Source organism: Camellia sinensis, chromosome 1 (assembly GCF_055761805.1).
Source record: "Camellia sinensis isolate YWXY chromosome 1, ASM5576180v1, whole genome shotgun sequence".
In the NCBI taxonomy this organism is placed as follows: domain Eukaryota; kingdom Viridiplantae; phylum Streptophyta; class Magnoliopsida; order Ericales; family Theaceae; genus Camellia; species Camellia sinensis.
Window position 1 is genome coordinate 204,844,736 of NC_138961.1, and position 22,120 is coordinate 204,866,855.

At 34.7% G+C, this 22,120-nt stretch overlaps 2 long non-coding RNA genes across 3 annotated transcripts; both read right to left on the reverse strand.

The window, feature by feature from the left end:
* Nucleotides 1-434: 434 nt before the first annotated feature.
* Nucleotides 435-4,804, reverse strand: LOC145801849 (uncharacterized). Its single transcript, XR_014343513.1, has 2 exons — nt 4,540-4,804; nt 435-732 (listed from the first exon to the last, which is right to left on the reverse strand). It is a non-coding gene; the product is annotated as an uncharacterized LOC145801849 (long non-coding RNA).
* Nucleotides 4,805-6,928: 2,124 nt separating this feature from the next.
* LOC114315160 (uncharacterized) lies at nt 6,929-15,734 on the reverse strand. Of its 2 annotated transcripts, none has more exons than XR_003647685.2 (4): nt 15,453-15,734; nt 13,446-13,508; nt 10,101-10,172; nt 6,929-7,305 (listed from the first exon to the last, which is right to left on the reverse strand). It is a non-coding gene; the product is annotated as an uncharacterized LOC114315160 (long non-coding RNA). The 2 variants fall into 2 exon arrangements; XR_003647686.2 differs by having other exon boundaries at nt 6,929-7,682.
* Between the last annotated feature and the right edge of the window lie 6,386 nt (nt 15,735-22,120).

Sequence of the window (22,120 nt, forward strand, 5' to 3'; positions counted from 1 at the left end):
CCATAAAGCTGCGTCGACAATGCGTCGGCAAAGGTGTGTCGAGAAAAATTTTTGTGGCACTTTGGCCTTAGTGATATCTTTAGCGACAAATATCTTAGTCGGCAAAAGCCTTCATCAATCGTTGCCATTTTAACTTGCGTTGGCAAAAATGACTCAAATAAGATGATTATGTGAAACTTTTGCCAACCCAAATTGCATCGGCAAAAAATGAGACCTTTGACGATGCAATATCCGTCGCCGAAAGTAGACTTTCAGTGATAAATAGTTGTGTTGGTAAAACATCTAATTGTTTAAAAAATAATAATAATTGGTATTTGGGATGGCAAAAACTACCATCGCAAATAACAAATTACTTTTCAATAATAAATTATTTATTGCTTAAGCAATAAATAATATTCACATACATCAATTTGACAGTTCACACACATCAATTCTTTAACATCCAAATATATATATTTTTATTTATACCTACACATGTTCTTACAATTCAAAATGTAAGTTGATCAAAACCAATACTTAAAAGTGAAACTAAGGTTTTTTTTTTTTAAAAAAAAAAGCAAAATTAAGTCAATCCCAATTTGAACAATATCCTAGAGATGCTGCTACGATTGTTGCATAACCAATGACAATCTGCAATTCTAAAATTAATGCAATTGAATATGCAAGTGAATAAGCCTTCCATTCATATCCACTCAACACTCGAGCAAGATCATAGTATCCATCTTTAGCAACCTACATTTAAGAAGGCAAAAGAAAAGCAAGTTCTTATTATAAATATTATCAGTAATGAAAATTTAAACTTACATTATGAGTTTGATTAGGATGATATTAATCATGTCCACACTTGGTAATTTACCAGTTTACTTTATGAATGTATTTAAAGCCTTGTTTGTCATCTACTATATAATCCATCTTTTTATCTTTTTTCTATCACATCACCTCTCTACTTTTCTGCACATCTTTTCGTAAAAAGACAAAAAGTGCACTTTTTTAGTACACCCCAAACCAACCCTAAGATTCCTTACGTGTGGCTAATAAATTGGAGAAATTTCAATGTAGACAAGGAGGATTAAAGAAAGCTTAGGGTGATTAAATGGGACAATGGGACTAGATCAAGAGAATTTGGTGAGATGGGTATTGGATCACTTAAAAATCATAAATTACTCCTGCAATATAAAGAAAAGTTCTGTGTGAAAGATACAATGTGGAGCAAAATTCATGGCTGCCTAAGACATTTAATTCAAAGAAGGTATCAAGGATTGGTATGATATTATATCATTGGTAGGGGGTGAGACAATATTTAGTAATATGATAAAATAGAGATTTAAATTAAAAGTTGGTGCTGGGACAAATTCTGAAATGGGTAAGCAATTTGTCATTAAAAGCAGCTTAGCCTAGTCATTACCCCCAAAAAAAAAAAAAAAAAAAAAGAAAAAAAAAGAAAAGAAAAGGTGGTTGTATCTAATATTGTGGCCATTAAAGGAGAGAGAGCATTGGATAGAGTTCGTACGAGTCACCTCTTGAGTCCATACATCTGTTATGTTCCGTTTTGTACCATGACTATGATTATTTTGTTTATATGATTTCTGTATTATATGTCAAATGATCTCCGTATTATATTCTCTGTATTTTAATATCAAGTTTTGTTTAGTCAATAATTATACATGGTAATTTTATACCCTTATACTCTTAGTATAATATTTCTCACTTTGCCATGTGCTTATAACTGTTTACCAATTTTCAGGAAACAATACAGTTCAAAAATAGGTTTTGGAGAGTCTTAGACGTGAGGCTGCGGAATAGACACACACAACATTTTTATAGTATTTATAATTCTATTTTTCATATGTAAATATTAGACTTTTTGGTCAATAAATTTTGTTATAAAAATGTAAGTTCCAATGATTATTTTGGTATCATCCCTTCAATATTTTTTCGCTCGCGTTTAGTAATTTGTTTAAGAATTGGCCGGAGATAATTTCAGTTACTGGTCATCATGATACTTAACCGTTGGGTACGGGGAGCGGGTCGTGACAACCATGCTCAACCCTCCTCCATATTATTAAATCAGCTTGACAACCTGCACAAAAATTAGCACATAGATATGTAAAAGATTTATAAGCTTATATCACTTAACCCTCATATATAAGCTCACATGCACTCAACCCTCAATGCTCACCACACTCCACTCTCAAAGACACTCTCACGCTACCCTAACTGTTTTAGCTTACAACACTCAACCTATAACACCCTTAAGTTAGTAACAACTCAACCTGCAAAGTAAAATAGAGAGGAAATATGGTGCTACTCCAAAGATAATCCAGGAGACCTACAAGAGGGAAGTGAAAAATAGTATGAAGCATTAGAAATCTGAGAGGAATGACAAACAAATCAGGGAGCATGAATTCCTTAACACAGAAGGAGGGAGTTGCCATGAATCCAAAAACCAATCATTGGCATCACGCTTCTTAAACTTGTTCACAGATAACAACCTAAATCTCACAAGAGATTCAACTTTTTTCACAATAACAGTAGTAGGAGAACAGCCAGATGAGAAAATCTTAGCATTTCTCTCTTGCCAAATACAGTAAACAGTTTAGGTAAACACCAATCTCTTAACAATGGTAGCCAAAGAATGACCAAAAAACTGTTTAGACAACTAGTCCGCGAGATTACTCAAGTTCAAGATAGGCCAAGACATGTTACACATAGCTAACAGAGGGCCCAACACATTCAATGAATAGTTGCAACTGAAAAAGAGGTGATCATGATCCTTATCCTGATGATTACACAAAACACATTTAGTAGAACTTCTAATCCCATAAACAACCAACCTATCAAGGATATTCAACCTACCCAGAATAGCCAACCAAACCATAGTACACACTCTAAGAATATGAAACTTAAACTAAATGAGCTTATGCCAGGTCATTCTAGGTCTATGAACTCTAAACAAATCCTAAGCAGACTAAACAAAGAAAATACCATTAGGTCAAGAGGTCCAAACAAATTGATCCTTACAGTTAGAGGGAACCATGTCACCAATAATAGAATTCCTAATCTCAATAAGCTCACAATTTTGAGCACTGGGCCACTACCAATTCTGATCCCTAATGATACTAGAAATAGTAGCCTGTGATTCTAAACCAGAGTCAAACACAATCCTGTCCCCATATTTGAGAATGAGGGGACCTAAAGGATGCCAGTTATCATGCCAAAGGTAGGTAGTGTTACCATTCCCAATCTTCATGAATCAAATCATTCATAAAACCAATATGTCCAAAATAACTAGGTACAAATGAAAACCCAACATGACAAGATGCAATGTTAATGCAACCAAAAAACTAAGTTACGATAATTAAGGATTACCATTCAAGAACATAAATTAAATGAAATAGCTCCTACAAAAAAATCTTTACGTCACTCATGTATAGTCTTATAGGCTCATAGCAAGGCCACAAATGAAAACTAGTGAAGTAACAATGTCAAAGCGATTTTTTTTTTTTTTTAATTTTTATCATCAAAGAAATATTTATTAATGTAGATAACACCACCCTGTCCATCAATGGGAAGGATGGGATGAAAAAGTGTAGAAAACATGCACAAACAAATTGTGAATGTTCCACCAACACAGAGTTAAAAAGAAAGAAAAGCAAATCCCAGTAAATAAGGCTCCTAAAAACAGATGATATCCAAGAATTCTACAGCAACATAGATAGGTTAACAATCTCCTTAAGATGACAGACAAAGTGGTTTTTCATATGACAATTGATATGTCAAAACTAGTAACCAATTACATAGACTGGAAAATACCACCAAAAAAAATTAACAAAAAGAAGAAGAAGAAGAAAGAATCAATTCTTGGATATACATATAGAGACACATTTAGAGAAGCTACTATTTGCATTCCTAAAATGGTGCATATGGTGTGTGCCCTCCATAACACCACCATAACTTTTTGTAAAATAAATCATAAAAATCATTATTTTTAGCACCATAAAAAGTGTAACTTTAACTTTACTACACACCATAAATTCATCATTCGTAACTTCTATTACAAATTGACATAACACACCACAACTATTCTTAACTTTCATCACAAATATTTATCAATTTCTTAGGATTTTTCCTATTTTAGGGTTGTGTATCATAGATTTTAATATATATATATATATATATATATATATGCATATGTATATAAACACAACCAAAAGAAACCTAATTTTAAAAAAAATAAAAATCAGATTGTGTTTCTTCTCAAAATAAAAACCAAGTTCAAAATTTATTTCTAGTAACCACTAGCCAACATATTAAAATAGCGAAGAGCTTATAGGGTCTAGAACTTAATTTCATAAATCACGCTCTAAATTAACTTTGACTAAATTTATTATTTTTAAAAATATTATAAATCTGAAATCTGAACTGATCAAATTAAATCTGAGATAAATCCCAATTCTGATCCAATGTACAAAGACTCAAGCTTTTTACCTAAAACTTTAAAGGGTATAGAGATTGTGTATTCTACAGTGAGTCACTCACTCGATCAAGTTGACTCAGAGATGAATACCAAGTTCACTGAACAGTTCATACATCTTATTTGACCTAGATCAACGTCGTTACCGTCTGAACAAGGTCCTCGCTTTTAGATACTTCACGATACCTCCTAAACTAATTAAAAAAAATAAAAATAATAGGGTTTAGAAATTGAGGGAAAGAGAAAGACCAAAAACAGAACGAGAATGAGATCGAGAACTTACAACTGAATTCTTTCAGAATAAACGTCACTTGTTAATCAAACCCATAAAATTATGAACAATGCTTGGGACCCTTTTGGGGTCATCCCTCAACCCCTTTGTCATGTGGCGGGTGGTGATTGGAGGAGCAGAAAAAAAAAGAAAAAGAAAAAGAAAAGGTAACCAATGAGAGAGAGAGAGGGGGTCAAGGGGTGAAGAAAAAAGGGGATGAATCATTATTGTAAAATTATATGAATAAATATACTTTGTGAGTGAAATTCATTTTTAAAAATCTTATCTATATTATGTATATGAGTTTGTAATTAATTTAGTGCAAATTATATTAACAGTTTGTATAATTTGAGATTTGTGTTACTTTAATTCCGAACTTTTTAAATGTGATACGTTTGATCTTGAATTTTGAATCTTATTATAAATAAGGACAATTGAAGACATTGTTGCTCCATTTGAAGGGCAAAGTCGTCATACAACTTATTTTTGTATTGATTAACTTATATGTTGTTTGAAATATAACCAATTTGTTTGGTTTTGGTTTCCAGAAAATACTTTTCAGAAAATTCTACTTCTTTATTTTTCATATTTTTTTTTTGTTTTCAATGATTTTTTTTAACATTTTAAGCATTTTTTTTTATTTTTAGACACATCTAACATAAATACACTTAAAAAGTATAATATTTGTTAAAAAAAATAAAAATAAAAATAAAAATAAACAAAATATCAAAAATACAAAGCCAAAAAAAAAAAAAAAAGAAAATTCAATACATCTTTTGTATTTTTTTGTATTTATTAATTTTTTAAAATATCTTTTTACAAATATTTTACTATTTAGATACATCTAAGTAAGCTGCATCTAAAAAAGTAAAAATTTGCTTAAAATTTTAAAAATATTCACTAAAAATAAAAAAAACAAAAAAAAACATAAAACTCAATTTCCAAAAAATTGAATTCAGAAAACTGAAACCAAACATATTACATTTTTTTTTTAATGAATAATGTTGGAATTTTTTTGGTTACAAAGTTCTAGTTTGGTTTTCATAATCTATTTTTAGAAAATTTGTCTAAGAAACTGAAAATTAAATTGGTGAAAAAAATTTAAAAATACATCATTTTATATAATTTTATCTTTTGGGAGAGTAGAAATAATTTTTTTAAATAATTTTTTTGATATTTATTATTGTTAAATTAGCTTTTATTTTTTCAAATGTCAAACATGACAACAACATTGATATCATTATTAAACCAATTCATTAAATCAAAAAATTCAAAATTAAAAATATTTCAGATATTAAACATATCGATTATACATTAAATGCTTAATATTCATTCATTACACGATAACCATCAAAAAAATATCTGTTAACAACAAATACAACCATCTAGTACATGATAATCATCTAAAAATATCAACAAAAACAATACTCATTATATGATCATCATCCAAATACACACTAAAAAATAATTTGGTAAAAATAAAAAAATTTATCATTTTATATAACTTTATTTTTTGTGGGAAGAAATAATTTTTTAAAATTTAAAAATAATCTTTTGGCATTTATTTTTGTTAAACTAGTTTATATTTTGTCAAATTGACAACTATGACCTTGAAATGGAGTAACAATGTCTTCAATTGTTTTTATTTGAGACGTGATTCAAAATTTATAGTCAAATACATGACAATTGAAAAGTTAAGAATTAAAGTAATACAAATTCCAAACTATAGGGTCTCTTAGTATAATTTCGCCATTAATTTATGTATTAATAGACTTATTCAATTTGATTAATTCGTGAATTCTAGGCTTTTGTAATGGCCTATATGTTTTGATTTTCTAGGCTTTAAACATAAGATTAACAAGAATATGAGTCTTGGACTTGGTAGTTGTGCAGTACTACTTTATAGTGTAAGAGTATGAGTTTAAATTATATGGAGATAAGTTTGATATCCTTTATTTATTTATTTTTATTGTTATAAGAATTGTATTATGTAATTGTTGAGTTAGACTTAGTGGTTTCTTTGTGATTATTGCTCGGTTGTGTTAGGTGTAATTTCTTTGAGTTGGTTGTTGAATTTGTAAATACTAGTGAAAGGGCCGGGTGTAAGGCACGCTAACTAATGCCCAGATAGTGCCCATTACATTTGTGTATTTAAATGAGTTTTGAGCTATTGCATAAAACACACAAAATTAGCAACTTGATCATGAATACAACAAGATCGACTCAACAATACAAAGTTTTTAACAAATACTATTACTTATACCAAAAAAAATAAAAAATAAAACCTATTACAAGATCTATTTTCCCAACAAAATTGTCATTCCTAAAAATATGATGTAATAAAAATAAAGCAATTGTTTTCTCTATTTGACAAATGAACAAGTACTCAATCATCCTTAATGGCAGGACTTGAAATCCCTCATCAATTGTGAACCCACTTTTACTTGGTATATTATGAGTAAGATGAGCCAAACCATGCTTGTATGTAATGCAGTGAGACCTACCACCACCATTTCCTCCATGAACTGAATTTTCTATTAAATCCTTAGCCAGAGTTGCTCTGCATTATATTTGTTAGAAAGAAATATCAAGTTTTCATTATTTAGCATTTCAAATCAAATACAACCTTTTAGATGCCATCAACTCCTTCATTCTAAATGTATACCAAATAGATCAGGATCATGTGAATAATCCAACATGATTTGTTTGCAAAACTTTTATTCTACTTGCTTAAAGCATGAAAAAAATAATTTAAAAACAATAAAAAGAAAGGTTATCAACCCTTCTTATTTAATAGTTTAATGGGGAAAAATAAAATAAAAAAAGCAATACAAAGGTAGACCATAATAAATATTATTAGACATCCTTATTTGCATGGATTGGAGATAAGATATGTAGCTAATCATCTGCTTGAAAAGAAGGAAACAGAGAACATACCTACAAGCAAATTCTTACAAGGGTTAGACTCAAATCATTGTGTTTTATGCAGTTCAAACATAGAGCATGCATGCAAATTAACTCATTCAAAATTCAAAGAGAAAATTAATCAACAAGATGGTGCAAATTGAATAGCGAGGGAATTTCACATCTAAAAGCTAAACCAAACCCACAAGCTTAGTTTTTTGAGCCTAAAATATTTGATAATTAGCTTTTGGTAATAAGGTCCAGTTTGCTATTAGATGTTTCTAGCAACTTACATTCACTAAATTGGATCACAGATGGTCATTCCACAACATCAATTCTAGATTAACAAGAAGCGGAAACAAAATTGGATTCTATCTTTTAAAAAAAAAAAAAAATCATCATTGGAGCATAATAGTGTTTTCTTTAATATTTGAAATAGATTTTGAGTGCATGAATGCAAGTGATGTTTTGGGTTAGGTTTAATGGCCACACTGGACTACAAAGTACTGGTACAATAATTCCAATGATCTAATTAATTAGTTGGAACCTTCGTCTGAAAATAGATCTTACAACGTGAGAATGGAGTTTTTTTCTATCCAATGGAAATTTTTTGACAAGTTCCAAATCTTCAGGGAAAATTTGAGTCCAAAGTTAGGGGATGGCAAAAATATTAATTTCTGGCAGGACAAATGGCTTGATGAGAGTCTAGTTGCAGATTTTTCCAACTTTTAGATATTAAGGATGGAAATGTGGCTAATCTTCTCCGCATAGGTGATCATGATGGTTCTTTGCAACTTAATTGTAGAAGAGCTTTTTTTGTATAGGAAGAAGACGACTTTTCAAACCTGTTACCTTAAGGTTGTGTTTGGAGCATGGATTTGGGTAAGGATTTGAAAAGGGCAAGGGAAAGGAAAAGGAAAAGGTGGGTGAAATGTTATTATATTTCATTCACATTTTACCTACATTTTTCGCTTTTCTTTTCCAAATCTCTATCTAAATTCATGATCCAAACACAACCTAAGTAATAGGTGTTTGGTCTTGAAACAAAATTATGGATGTGCTCAGCACTGTAGGAATCTTTCAAACATTGGAGTTTTTTTGGCTAAGTGCAGCAAGGAGATGGGAATTTTCTCGGCATCAATTGCTGCTAGTGTTTTGTTTGCAGCATTTGCTACTTGCTTTATTTGGCTTTGTTTTGGTTCTTGTTTGGTGCTACTCCCAATTTTGATTGGAATTTGTTCCCTTTTTTGTTGCTTTAGCCTTGGCCTTTTGTCTCCACTGATCTATTCATTTGTACACCTTGTACCTTTCTTCGACATCAATATATTTTATTTTTGCCGATCAAAAAAAAAATCTAGAAACTGCATAAGCTTCTTTTGCACTTCTAGTATCAGGAGGAAGGGCAAGAAATAAATCTCACATTACTAATTTACTTTTATTAAAAACAAAGAAAAAGAATCATGAAATAAAAATGAAATGAAACAATAAAAGTAAAAATGGTTGTTAGCAAGAACAACACTCCCATTCAAACTAACAAAAGCAACAAAAGCCACCATATAATACAAAGAATGTGCATTCTAACAAGAGGCCTCTCATTAAATAAACAACCATGCAAAGTATTCAATGTCAAATGAATTGAGTATCAAATGTTGGATCATTTATCACAGAGAAGGTTCCTGCCCATTTTTGGCTCTTGTACTAATGTATTGTCCAATTGGGTGAGTTAGGATTTTATGGGAAAGATTGTAGTTTTAGAATTGTCTATCCTAATGTCTACTGTTTATTGGATTCCTGTTTATCATCTCTAATAAAATATTATTTCTTCTTCGGTAATCAAAAACTAAAAAATAAAATAAAAAGAATGTAATGTCAAAAGGGTGTTGTAAGCTTTGCACCCAAAAAGCAATTTGCACTAATGATTTACACAGTTAATTTGATCGTGTGTTAGATTGGTAAGCAAACTAAAGTATCCTGGGTAGACGATGCTACTTTAAATACATTCTTCGCGAATGTTGTTAATCAAAAGAAAAGGGAAGGAGAATGGAACATTATACTCTGACTAAGCACCAACCAACGTACTGTAGTTTAGGTATAAATGAAACATTATAAAGTTTGATTTAGGAGGTAAGATTTAAAAAATAGAAAAGAAAGAAACACAAACACCCATTGAAAAATTGATATTCATGAGTAACTAAAATCAATAAAATAAGTTCTTAACTAATATTACATAACACCTAATCTTCCAGATTACAAACACCCATAAGTCATGATTAAACACGGAAATAAAAAGCTAAGCCAGAGATAAGCAAAATTATATTTTGATTAAAAATAAAAATAAAAATAAAAAATCCAACCAAAATGCTTTTAAGTAATTAGGCGAATTCACAAATTTTCCAAAATAATTGAATTGCATCAAATCAAAATGCAAAAGGAAGAAAGAAATTAGCTCACACAAAATATTGATGCAAGCAGCTTCCTCTGAGGTGATTTTGATGGTGCATCTTCTAGACAGAAAATTTTTTCCTGCAATATATGCAAGTGAATTTCAAAATGAATATATATATATATATATATATATATATTCTCATAATTTATTACAATGATTACATAATAACGCATTATCTACACTATAAATATATACATTTTTTCATTTTTTATTTGTAAATTCTTAAGTAATCATTGTCTCTCTCTCTTTCTCTCTCTCTATTGACACAAACACAGTCACTAATGGGTTGAAACACTACATAAATAGATAAAACACATATATAGTGAAAGACATTAAGGTGTTAGAAAACAATTTGAGCTAAACGATGGCAATGGTGAGGAGTTTTCCCTCAGTGATGTAGTAAAAAAATGAGCGATAAAAGACTTGATAGAGGGAGAAGTGGAGGAGGTTGTTGATGTGTTGGGATGTGAATCATTTGGGACCGTGATGGAAAAATTATGCAAAATCAACATCAAATATTGAGAAACTAAAATTTGAGTTCTAAATAGAAACCCATAAAGTCATCAAATCAAATAAATTGTTCAGTTAACATAAGTGGATGAAAAGAAACAGAGCCAAAGACAGAGTGAACAACCACCGTTCCTTTACATGTCATATGATCTACCAATCAATAAAATCTAATTAATTTTATATAGAATAACTTAAATTTTGTAGCTCGATCAATGTCCACATTTTGAAGGAAAAAAAAAAACAAGGCAAAAAATAGTGCACTACCTCAAAATAAACAAGACAAAAAAACTCCTAATATTAAGCATAGAATCCTAAAGACCTCAGCACAGAATATGATCAACAAAATTAATTTTTTTTAGCACAAATTGTAAGCCAAATTGTAGAATAAAAATGAAAAAAAAAAAAAAAAACTAATGAGAAAGAAATACCAAGAAACAAATATAATCTACCGAAAATACATAACAAACCTCAAATCACCCTTGTGTAAGATCCCTCAAGATCTGCCGGATGTTACATAACACACAAAAAATAGAACCAAAAAAAAAATATTTGAACGAATAAGATAATAACAAATTTGAGCCGGGAGAGGGGGGAATCAACAACCAATGAAAGAAATATATCAAGCACGATAATAACACAAAAATTAAAATCATAGATACGTATGAAGATTTATACATATCACTATACAACTCTAAACATTACCTTCACATCATGCGTATTATAAATATCTACAAACTAATATGAATAAATTTAACAACATATAAAAAGGTCGAACCAGAGAAACAACAATTAACATAATAACATAACATGAATATAGATTTTTGCTCACAACAACCTTACACTAAAAAAAAACAACAAAGAGCATCTCCAGCCCTTACCCTTTACCCATATAAGATTGAATTTCAGAATAAATACAATATTAACCCTAAAGAAAGCCGAACACCAATGTCAAATCAAACTTGGACTTAACCTTTGTAAATTTACTGCTTGGGAGAAAAAATAAAAACCAAACATAAACAAAAGCAAGAAACAAAAACGAAAAAAAAATAAAGAACAAAAAAAACGAAAAAAATCAAAAGAAAAAACAAGAAAAAAAATCAAAACATAAAAAATAAATGAAAAAAAAACCAACAAAAATGAAGAAAATTAAACACCATTTTCCCCTATAAACAAATAATAATAATAATAATAATAATAATAATAATAATAGAACAAAATGATATACTTTACCTAAAGATATAAAGATGAAGAAATCCTAATTTATTAGGTAGGATCCCAAAAAAACAGTACACGTATTTTTATTTTTTTCTATTTCCCTTGCATCATCTTTAGTCGATTTAGGTATAAAACATCATATTATTCTGTTGGGATTATGATTTGCGGCCCAAAAAAAGGGGTAAAATTAGGGTTTGGTCATTGCAATTTTTTTTTGCAACTCACAAAAACTATTCGAAAAAAACTATTTTCACAAGAAGAGAAAATCGATGAACAGGGAAGAAAAAAAATTAAAAACAAATATCAAATATTGTATGTATGAAAACCCCAACTTCTGAAAAGCGAACCTGAACGATGGGAGAGGGGAGTGTGAGAACTCTAGCAGAAGGGAGAAGTGCAAGAGCTCGTTTCCTGCTTAGCTGCCTTGGGCAGATGTCAACGGTGGCGGTAGTCACCAATGGGTCTTCCTCCTTTGTGTGGAGAAATAATCAATAGCTAAATTTTGTGATTTAGGAATTTCTGCAGCTTTTCTGCACTTTTATGCCCCACACCTCTTCCCCCTGAACTACCTGGATCTCACAAGTGAATCAAAAGTTCGATCTACATTGAACCTTCACCTGAATTGCACGATTGGCTTTCTAATGAATTTTGCATTGCTGTGTGGGTTTTGCCCAATTTTGAAGTACAATAAAAAACTTTTATGGCATTACATAGTTGGTGATTAATGGGTTTTTGCTAAGCTATTTTTGCGGTTAAATTAAAAATTTGACATGTGGTATTCAGCTCGTTTGGGTATTGTGATTGTGGATTCCTATTTGGTTTCGTAATGAATTTTGCAATACTCTTATCATTTTTAAGAATTGTCAAGTATAATAAAGCCTTCTGTAACATTCTATGATTGGAGATTAATGGGTTCAATCATGCTTTTGTCTTTATGATTAACATGCTTTTGTCTTTATGTGGGTTTTGCTCAATTTTGAAGTATAATAAAAAACTTTTATGGCATTAGAAAATTCAAAATGCAAGGAATTTGTTGTGGTGTTAACAATGCATGACCTGGACAAGCATTCAGAAAAATTCTCCTTTATTCATTCAAGGACAATTTCTTCATTAAAAATGTATTGTAGCAAACACAAATATTAAAAAATATTGATTAATGGGCAACACAAAAAAGGGGAAAAGAAAAGAAAAAAGGGGGAAAAGATGAGAGGAAGCAGCGGCGTAGATGTAGGGAAGAAAGGGGGAACTCTAGACAACCCACATAGTTCTCTTAACTCAAAGTTTGGTTGTACACTGGATAGATAAGAAAAATGAAAACAAAAGTGCAATTGTGAAATTATATCAAATGTTTTAGTGTTGATCATGCGAAATGCAAACATTTGTTTGTTGAAATTAACAAATTGTTTTCTAACTAAAAAGTAGCCTACTTCATAAAGGGAACACTTTTTGTTGTATAATTTATTCAATGTAGTTTTTGTTTTGTCTAAGTTGAAATAATGAACATATAATGCTTGAGATCATTATAACAATTATCTAAAACATTATGTGCGCAAATTATCAAGTAACAATTACCTTTAATTTGTGGTTTCAGAAATTATGATAGCTAAATGTTGGAAGGTACTTACCTTGATCTTGTTAATCCTATGTATTTGACAGACTATATTGTTGTAACAAAATCCATTATTTCCCTGCAATAGAGACGAAGAAAGTGTAATCTTAGCCTACAACAACTCTCTTAAATCCCATATTTGTGCACACATAACCAGAGAAAGAAGAAATGCATATCCATGTCTAGATGATTGTTGTTATACACCTACAATTTGTTTATTAAATGCTACACAAATGGAAAAAAAAAATTATGAAGCAAGTAACAAAATCTACTAAGGTAAGAGAGGAAATTACAAAATTTATTGCAAACTCACATCACAAAGAAATATGAAACCACTAAATATGAAACAAACCATTGGCGAAGACTCCAATGGCTGTGTAGTTTTCCTCACATTTCTATTTAACCCTCCATAGTGGCCTAAGGCATTGACCCAACCCCCCCCCCCAAAAAAAAAAAAAAAAAAAGCAATGAAGAAAAAAGATTGGACCTTTAACCATTCAAATCAACGTTTAAAAGTGATCTTAAGAAATAGTTGAGGTTTATTGAACTTTTGACACAGATGATATATTTTTCAATTTAATCAAAGGAATAAAAAAGCAATACAAAGGTAGACCATAATAAAAAAATAAAAAATAAAATGAAAAGAATGTAATGTCAAAAGGGCGTTGTAAGCTTTGCAACCAAAAAGCAATTGGCGCTAATGATTTACACAGTTTATTTGATCATGTGTTAGATTGGTAAGCAAACTAAAGTATCTTGGGTAGATGATGCTACTTTAAATACATTCTTGGCTAATGTTGTTAATCAAAAGAAAACGGGAGGAGAATGGAACATTATACTCTGACTAAGCATCAACCAACATACTATAGTTTAGGTATAAATGAAACTTTATGAAGTTTGATTTAGGCGGTAAGATTTAAAAAGTAGAAAAGAAAGACACACAAACACCCATTGAAAAATTGATATTCATGAGTAACTAAAATCAATAAAATAAGTTCTTAACTAATATTACATAACACCTAATCTTCCAGATTACAAACACCCATAAGTCATGATCAAACACAAAAATAAAAAGCTAACCCAGAGATAAGAAAAATTAAATTTTGATAATAAAAAAAACAAAAAAAAAAAATCCAACCAAAATGCTTTTAAGTAATTAGGCCAATTCACAAATTTTCCAAAATAATTGAATTGCATCAAATCAAAATGCAAAAGCAAGAAAGAAATTAGCTCACACAAAATTATTTCCTGCAATATACACAAGTGAATCTCAAATGAATAAATATATATATATATATATATATATATTCATATAATTTATTACAATGATTACATAATAACACATTATCTACACTATATATATACATTTTTTCATTTTTTATTTGTAAATTCTTAAGTAATACTCGTCTCTCTCTCTAAATAGAAACCCATAAAGTCATCAAATCAAATAAATTGTTCAGTTAACATAAGTGGATGAAAAGAAACAGAGCCAGTGATAGAGTGAACCACCATCGTTTGTTTACATGTCATATGATCTACCAATCAATAAAATCTAATTAGTTTTGAGACCAAATAGCTTAAATTTCGTAACTCGATCAATGTCTACATTTTCAAGGGAAAAAAACAAAATGAGGCAAAAAATAGTGCACTATCTCAAAATGAACCAGACAAAAAAAATCCTAATATTAAGCATAGAATCCCAAAGGCCTCAGCACAGAATATGATCAACAAAATTAATTTTTTAGCTCAAATTGTAAGCCAAATTGCAGAATAAAAATGAAAAAAATTAAATTAAATTAACTAATGAGAAAGAAAAAGAACACAGAACCAAAGAAAATTAAAACAATAATAAAATTGAAACCCTAATGAAAAACAAGAAGCCACAAAATATACACACAGTAAACATCATGCAAACCCCAACTAATTAACAGAACCAAAGAAAATTAAAACACTTTACAAACCCTAACTGGATCAAAATGAACCTAAAATCGAAATACCTAACATTCTTCATCTATGTCTTTACCTTAATAGAAGCTTGTGTCGTATTCTTCCATCCTTGGGCTCAATTTTCGTTTGATTCGCTGGTGAACACTATGAATACCCACAAAATCAAACAAATCGGCACCACAAAGGAGACGTCATCCGTGGTCGCCAGAGGAGAAAGGAGGGAGGAGATCGGTGAGAGGAGAGAGGAGGGAGGAGATCGGTCAGAGTAAGGAGGAGGTGCTGGAATATCGGGGTCTGTAGAGGGAGATCAGCTTTGAGAAGAGAAGGGAGGGTTATCTGGACATATTATAGAGAGAGAGTGGCTACATGGATTCTTTGATTTGATAAACAGCTGTAAGTAATTTGAAGATATTTTTCCATCAATACCCTGGCATCCAAAGAAGCAAAGCTATAAAGCACAAGGGCAAAATCGACTTTTCAACTATTACAAAACACTGTTCATATATGGCTGAAATTACTGTTCACGTTGCATCCGTGCTTTATATATATTATATAGATATAAATTTCTAATTTGATGTAATTTCTCGTACTTTTAATTAATTTCCAATATATTGGGGAAAAAAAAATTAAAAACATAAGACCAACAAGCATCATTGGATCAAGTCCACTTCTCACAAATTGCATCATTGATCAAGCCTTCGCGCTTTAATGGATAGATCAACTTTGTGCTCTTACAATAGATATCATAATTAAAATAAAATAAAATAAAATAAAAAAACAGATATCATAATTCTTTTGCGGTAAAGCCTTTTCTATAAAATGTAAGGTGTTAAGTTTGAGTCACCTCAAAAGATTATTGGAAAAATTTGTCCAGTCGCTAAACTTCATAGCTAGTTCTGGGATTAATCAGGGTAAGCTAAAAATACTTTATATAAATTCAAAAAAGTCCATTATTATAAAATAGATAAAAATAACATAAATAAGTTAAAAAATAATAATTATCTTAAAGTTAAGGGAGGCGTGTATTTGGCTTTTGACTTTTTTGATTATTAATTTTTAATTTACAAAAAATTACATCAAAGTTTTAATATCCATTTTTATTTTCTAACTTTTAATTTATTAAAAACTATACTGTGAGGGTAATTTGTATGGAAAATTGGGCCGAGCTGGGTAAATGGGCCATTTTGGACCGCAATACGAAGGGCTGGGTAAATGGGCCGTTTTGGACCGCAATACGAAGGGCTGAGTAAAAGGGCCATGTAAGTCACTCCGGTCGTATGGATATTTGGAAGTTAGTCTGGTCCTAAAGCCGTGAATCTAGTCCGGTCCGACAGAAGATCGGAGTTAGATCGGTCTAACGTTACTGCGAAGTTAGACCGGTCTTGGAGTTACACCGGTCATGGCTTGTTAGTTCGGTCTAACCACGCCATGTGTTGTGCATGAGAAGCCGACGTAAGAGCAGTAAAAGGAAGAGCTAGTTCGGCTTATTCTGCGGTTGTGCATAGTCATGTTTACTTCGGTCGTATTGGAGTTCGGCCGTGATAAAACCATCTCACTTGGTTTAAGCAGTGAGGGGGGTGTTGAAGGATAAGCATTATCTTTCAGGAGTATGAATCCTAGCGGGACTCTGCATAGAGGAGTAGAAGTCCTACTAGGATTGTGCTACACGAAACCTATAAAAGCTCACAAACATCACCTTTGGAGAGGTAACACACAACTTTACTTTCTGAATACACAGAGCTTTTGTCTACTTGTCAAGCTTACTGACTTAGGCATCGGAGAGGTTTCCGGCGCACACCCGCCGGCTAGCTCACGTTTGTGTTTTCAGGTGATAAAGAGACGATGTACAGAGGAGCGCAGACTTAATCAACAGGATTATACGAGAAGGTTTATTTCTTTCCTGTACAATTGGCGCCGTCTGTGGGAATTGAGACAAGAACAAAACCTCTTGACTAAGCTTCTCCTTTTTAGAAACAATGGCGCACAATGAAGATTTACCGCAGTCCACCATCGACGGGCAAACACCAGATGGGGGTGCAAGGCGTGAAGGACTACCTTCTATCCCTCCCATGGCAGATTTGGAGCCCCAACGACATAATCCCAGGAGGGATACAAGGGGGAGGAGGCGGACTAACAGCACTGGAAGACCGCGTAAAGGAGCAAGATGAATTAATAAGGAAGATGGCGGCGGACATGGAGGCCTTGAAGCACCAGATAAAGAGAAAAGAAGTGGCGACAGGAGAAGGGCGCAAAAACAGGACGCCCTCTCGCCACTCAGAAAATCGTAGTAGGAATACCACACCCTCGCAAGGAGAGAGCAGAAACCTCAGGACAGGCGATACTCAATCCAGGTCTTCCAGAACTCGTCACTCCAGGTCTAAGAGGACAAGATCTGAAAGATCATACACTGAAGGAAGCACGTATTGGCCCTCACATTCGCATCAAACCAGATCTAGACAGACGGAGTTACCCAGATCATCCGACTTACAAACCGTGCTCGAAGAAAAGGCACGATGCAAGGAGGATGCCAAGGCACGGGATCCACACAGAATTTTTGCCTTACAGCGGTTGGCTCCTCGGACGCATGGAAGCGTCGAGGTTGGAATGCCAATACCGCGCCTTGCCTACGAACCAACAGACAGAGCATTAGCAAGGCTGCAGACTTCGTCGTTTGTTCCGGCGATTGAAAACGCGCCCCTACCATCAGGCTTCCTTCAGCCCAAATTCACTACATATGAAGGAAAGACGGACCCCTACTCACACTTGAGCCACTTTCGCCAGGTCATGGCTGTATACAGGCGAAACGAGGCCTTAATATGCATACTCTTCCCATCTAGCCTTGGCGACCTAGGCTTGACTTGGTTCGAGAAACTTCCAGAGGGCAGCATAGCCTCTTGGGCGCAATTGGCAGAAGCATTCGTAACAAGGTTCCAAACAAACACTAAAACCCCGGTGGAGATCGACCAGCTACTCTCCATCGACATGGGCGATAAAGAGACCCTAAGATCCTACAATAGTCGCTACTGGGAGACATTCAATCAGATTGGGGACTGCCCCACTAATCTCGCCATTGCACAGTATAAAAGAGGCCTTCCAGTCGGGAACAGACTAAGGGACTCGATTACCATGACGCCACCCCTCACCATGGAAGCCTTGATGGAAAGAGTGCATCAGCACATCAGGGTAGAAGAGGATGGCGCACGTGCCAAAGCAAAATCTGGGGCGACCGCAGTACCAGAAAAGAAGACCTCAGCGAAGGTTAATACGGTAGATCGACCGAACAGAAATGGACGTGGCAGACGAGATAACGGAGAAGACCCGGATAAAAGATGGTTGAGAATCCACACTGCCATAACCACGGTGTTCAAGAAACCGATATATCGGATTCTAAGTGAAATAAGAGATGAACCTTTCGTCAAGTGGCCAGCCAAGCTGGGAGAAGCACAGAAAGACTACGACGAAAGATCGCAGTGCACCTTCCATAAAGAAAAGGGGCACCGCACTGAGAATTGCACACCATTGAGACAACACCTGGAGGAGTTGGTGGCAGCAGGTCACTTGGATAAATACATTGAAGGAGGGACGCAGCCAGCTCCCCAGGACTATAATAACCCCAATGGGATGCCAATCGACGCCCTGCCTCAAGGCATTATCAATGTGATACATGGAGTTTTTGAACCTGAGCGTGTATGCGAGCTCAGGGGATCAATCAAAAAGGCTAAGCACTTTAGAGAGGTGCTAAGTGCCCAACCTGCCATCAAGAAGGGAAAAACAGAGGCAACAAACGTCATGTCTTTTTCGGATAAAGACTTGGAACGAATATACTACCCTCACAATGATGCCCTGGTCGTCACTCTCCGAGTCAAGGATTTTGACGTCAAGCGGATTCTGATTGACCAGGGCAGTTCATGTGAAATCATGTACTACGAAACATTTAAACAATTGAAGCTGCAAGACAAAGACTTGGCGCATGCCGTATCTCCCATAATTGGATTCAACTCCATGCCAGAATGGTCCGTCGGTAAAATAATTCTTCCAGTCAGAGCAGGAAGCGTGACGAAACAAGTGGAGTTTTGGGTATTGAAGGTCCTCTCCACTTACAACATCATCTTGGGCAGAACATGGCTGCATGCCATGTGATCAGTGGCGTCATCCTACCACCAAGTAATGCGGTTCCCCAACGATACCGGGGTAATTGAAGAAGTCTATGGAGATCAGATCATGTCCAAGCAATGCTTCGTCACGGTGAACGGCAGCCGCGCTGCCAAAGGATACGTTCATTCGGTGGAAAAGCCTGAGAGCAATGAGCTATTCGCAGATGTCGGCAAAGCGGCTGATCAGAAAGCAATTGAGGACTTGGTAGAGGTAAGAATAGATGAAAAGAACTCGGATAAGTTTTTTTTGCTTGGTTCGTCGTTGTCCAGCACTGAGAGATTAGAGGTCTTAGAATTCTTGGCCTCTAACATCGAAGTGTTCGCCTGGATGCCCTACGACATGCCAAGCATTGATCCAAACTTCATAAGTCACCAACTTAATGTCCATCCATCTGCCAAACCAATCATCCAACGCACACGCAGATCGGCACTCCACCATGCCGAGATAGTGGCGGAAGAAGTAGGTAACCTGCTGGAGGCAGGAGCAATTAGAGAAGTACACTACCCAAGATGGATCTCCAACACAGTTGTAGTGCCAAAAAAGAATGGCAAATGGCGTGTCTGCGTCAACTATAAAACAGTCAACAAAGCGTGCCCAAAAGACAGCTTTCCTCTACCACGAATAGATCAACTGGTAGACCTAATGGCGGGACACAACCGACTTAGCTTTCTGGATGCATACAAAGGTTACCACTAAATCGCCATGCATGAACCAGACCAGGAGGTCACATCCTTTACAACTCCAAGAGGACTATACTGTTACAAGGTCATGTCCTTTGGCCTAAAGAACGCAGGGGCAACATTCCAACGGATGGTCACCAAGATGTTTGAACCATTGTTAGGCAGAACAATGGAGGCTTACATCGACGATATGGTGGTCAAGAGCAAGGATGAGAATGACCATCTCAAAGACTTAGGAGAAATGTTTGAAATCCTGAAGAAGCACAAGTTGCGCCTTAACGCATCCATGTGTGTATTCGGAGTAGGATCTGGTAAATTCCTGGGCTTCCTTGTGACCAACCGGGGAATAGAAGCAGACCCCTCCCAGATCAAAGCAATCCAGGATTTAGAGAGACCAAACTCCGTGAAAGAAGTGTAGCATCTCACTGGCATGGCAGCTGCGCTCAATCGGTTCATAAGCCGGTCATCAGACAGACTACGACCATTCTTCCATGCACTAAAAGCCAAGTTCGAATGGGACGAAGAATGCGACCACGCTCTGGAAAGCCTGAAAGAATACATGTCTTCTCCACCATTGCTGGTCACCCCAGTACCTAGAGAAGAACTCTTCCTGTACCTGGCAGTCTCTTAGCACGCAATTAGCGCAGTGTTGGTCCGTGCGGAAGGAATTCAACATATGCCCATCTATTATGTCAGCAAAACATTGCTAGGAGCCGAAACAAGGTATTTGCCACTGGAAAAGTTAGCATTGGCCTTGATGATGGCCTCCAGGAAATTGGCACAGTACTTTCACGCCCACACCATAGTCGTCCTCACAGCTTTCCCACTAAAAGCTTTGTTTGAGAGGGCGAACTTTTCTAGGCGAATTTTGAAGTGGGCAGTAGAGTTGGGACAATTCGACATCAAGTTCCAACCCAGGACCGCAGTAAAGGCCCAATCTTTGGCAGACTTCGTCGCAGAGTTTACTCCTGGAAGTCATCATATCTGCCCAGTCGACCTAACTAACACAACCGAACTAGGGATGAAAGTTGACGCCGGAATAGCGCAACCCCTAGCAGAAGGTACTCAGTCAGACTCCAAGGCAGACCAGACTAAAGACTGCAAGGAAGAAGCAAACCAAACTACACCAAACCAAGACTCACCAACAAATAAAGACTTGGTACAATCAGACAGCGAGGGGCAAACAGCAAGCATGGACCTTGAAGAAAACACCAGCAACGTTCTTGACCCCACGACATCATCTGACCCATCCACTTGCTGGAAGTTGTTCGTTGGAGAGATGTGGAAGCTCTTTGTGGATGGAGCATCCAACCGGCATGGTGCAGGACTTGGCATAGTCCTCATCTCACCAGACGGCCTGGTTGTGGAGCAAGCAATCAACCTTGGCTTCCCAGCATCAAACAACGAAGCGGAATACGAAGCACTCCTTGCAGGACTCAAAACAGCATCCTACATAAAGGCCACCGAACTAATGGTCTACAGCGACTCACAACTGGTGGTAAACCAAATTTCTGGCGACTATGAAGCAAAGGATAATAGGATGGCCAAGTACCAAGAATTGGTCAGAACAAAGATCAAGAAATTTGAAGTAGTAAGGATAGAACAGATTGGCAGGGAGGAAAACAGCAGAGCAGGCGAACTAGCAGGCTTCGCCTCAATGGCAGATACCTCCATCCCCCATCCACTACTAATCGACTACCTACCTAGACCAAGCATTGAAGACCCCGAAGCAGAAGAGGTATGTTGCGCAGAACTAGGCCCCTCTTGGATGGATCTCATCATCCTGTTCTTAAAAGACGGCATCTTACCAGAAGAGAAAAAAGAAGCCAACAGAATAAGAGCGAAGTCGTAGCGATTCTGGCTTTCCCTATCTTTGGCATTATACAAAAAGTCATTCTCAGGACCTTAC